At 47.0% G+C, this 2,500-nt stretch overlaps 1 protein-coding gene across 2 annotated transcripts in view; it reads right to left on the reverse strand.

Moving 5' to 3' along the window:
* LOC143032910 (methyl farnesoate epoxidase-like) overlaps nucleotides 1-2,500 on the reverse strand; it is a 73,695-nt gene that overhangs the window by 9,791 nt on the left and 61,404 nt on the right. The gene's annotated exons all lie outside the window — the stretch shown is intronic.

The following is a 2,500-nucleotide window of genomic DNA, read 5'->3' on the forward strand; positions in this document are numbered from 1 at the left end:
TATGTATGTATGTATGTATATATCACACAAGAAACCCACAGTCGGAGAAAATAAACTTCGAATAAAGAAGATTCCTATATTTCGGCTATCAACTGTAGCCCTCTTCAGGGAAGTACATAAGACAGAGAACAAAGGGGACTTATAAGCTACAGAAACACAGAAAAGAGAGGAAACTTGAACTGATGGCATTACTCAGGCGCGGGGTAAAATGGGGTGGCGGAGGAGGGTGAGGGGGAGGTGAGGGGGGGTTGTAAGCTTCGTATCAGCCTACTCACTGCCGCGCGTGAATAATGTCAGGAGTGCACTGCCCTTTAGAAATATTTAATATTGGGACATTCCTCAATTAATGCTGATTCAATTTGTTTTTCTCCTGAAACCGCAGTGGGACTTGAACATTAATCTGACCTTACCCCAATCGAAAGAATGATTCTTATTTTTGACATGAAGAAATGCGGCCAAATTTAATTTTCTTGCCCATACATAATTGACCTTTTATGTTCTGCCAATTTAGTGTTCAAGTCTCTCCCGGTTTAACCCAAGTAAACCAAATTACAATCTTGGCAGGGCAAACAATAAGCACCAGGTGACTCTACTTCCTTCGGTTTTTGTTGAACGTTCACAAATTGCTTAAATGAAACATAAGAGAGGAAGAGAGAAGGAGTTTGAATGTGTTTGAGGTGAGGTGTCTGAGAAGTATGATGGAGGATACTATGCTGGATAGAGTGAGAAATGAGGAGGTGAGAAGGAGAACAGGGGTGGTAAGGGAGTTGGGAGATAGGGTTGATGCAAGAGTATTGGGATGGTTTGGACACATGGAAAGAATGAGTGAAGAAAGACTAGTAAAAAAGATATGGAAGGTAGATGTGGAGGAAGTGAATATGAGGGGCGACCTAGGGTGTGATGGATGGGGTGAAACGGGCTTTGGGGAAGAAGGGAATGTCTATTGAAGAAGGACGGGAGAGGACAGAAGACAGGGGTCAATGGAGAATGGTTGTATATGAATGATGTTGTGATGCATGAGGTGGAATGGGTGGGGGGGATGGGGGGTGAGGTAGTATGTGTGAGAAAAATTTGACACAGTCCGAAGGTATGTCTCCCCGTCTTCTCCTTTTTTGCATGAGGGGATGGAGAGGGTGGGGGGGGGGGGTCGCCGATTTAATGAAGCTGCCTTTCTGTGGATGTGCTGTGTCTTGTGACACTGGCTCTGACCTGGGGCAGTGGACAAAATGCAGGAATGACCCGTCATCCAGGAGGTCCCGAGATATAGGGTGGAGGGGAGTGGAGTGTATTTAGGGATGGAATGGGTGGGAATGGTTTTTATGCCCTTTTCTTTTTGGCTACCTCACTTGTAAGGGGGAAAAAGCCTTTGGTATAAGAATATATATATATATATATATATATATATATATATATATATATATATATGTATATATGAGTGTGTGTGTATATGTGTGTGTGTGTGTGTGTGTGTGTGTGTGTGTGTGTGTGTGTGTGTGTGTGTGTGTGTGTGTGTGTGTGTGTGTGTGTGTGTGTGTGTGTGTGTGTGTGTGTGTGTGTGCGTGTGTGTGTGTGTGGTGTGTGTGTGTGTGTGTGTGTGTGTGTGTGTGTGTGTGTGTGTGTGTGTGTGTGTGTGTGTGTGTGTGTGTGTGTATTCACCTTAATCTTTTTCATCTTGGTCTTTTTGGATCACGTGTTGGACTCGTGATCGACAGCTATTTCCCTCCCGGAGGAGAGCTCAGAGCTCGTATGACCGATCTATGGGTAATGCTATGACCTTACACACACACACACACACACACACACACACACACACAACTCCCCGCCCACGAGAGTCAGAGTAACGACCCGAAGCACAGCGATACCGAAATAATTTCGGCCACGGGCAGGATTCGAACCAAGTACTACGATCATCACCTTGCTGGCAGTCCAGCGCTCTATCAACCGCGCCAACGAGAGAGAGAGAGAGAGAGAGAGAGAGAGAGAGAGAGAGAGTGTGTGTGTGTGTGTGTGTGTGTGTGTTCACCTCGGATCTGCTGCAGTCTCTGTCGAGACAGCCAGACACCACCCTACGGCAGTGAGCTCAGAGCTCCTTATTAGCCGATCTCTGGGTAGGTCTGAGACCACTCACACACCACACACCGGGACAGCAAGGTCACAACTCCTTGACTAACGTCCCGTACCTACTCGCTGCTAGGTGAACAGGGGCTACACGTGAAAGGAGACAAACCCAACTTATCTCCGCCCGACCGGGGAATCGAACCCCGGTTCTCTGGCTTGTGAGGCCAGTGCTTTACCAATCCGCCACCGAGCCGTGTGTGTGTGTGTGTGTGTGTGTGTGTGTGTGTGTGTGTGTGTGTGTGTGTGTGTGTGTGTGTGTGTGTGTGTGTGTGTGTGTGTGTGTGTGTGTGTGCGCGCGTGTGTGTGTGTGTTTTCCGGCCCCTATGTGCATCTTAACTAATAAATACTTCCAGTTACTATGTACTGTATATTCCACAACCGG

Source organism: Oratosquilla oratoria, chromosome 14 (assembly GCF_046742065.1).
Source record: "Oratosquilla oratoria isolate Oo_2021 chromosome 14, ASM4674206v1, whole genome shotgun sequence".
NCBI lineage: Eukaryota > Metazoa > Arthropoda > Malacostraca > Stomatopoda > Squillidae > Oratosquilla > Oratosquilla oratoria.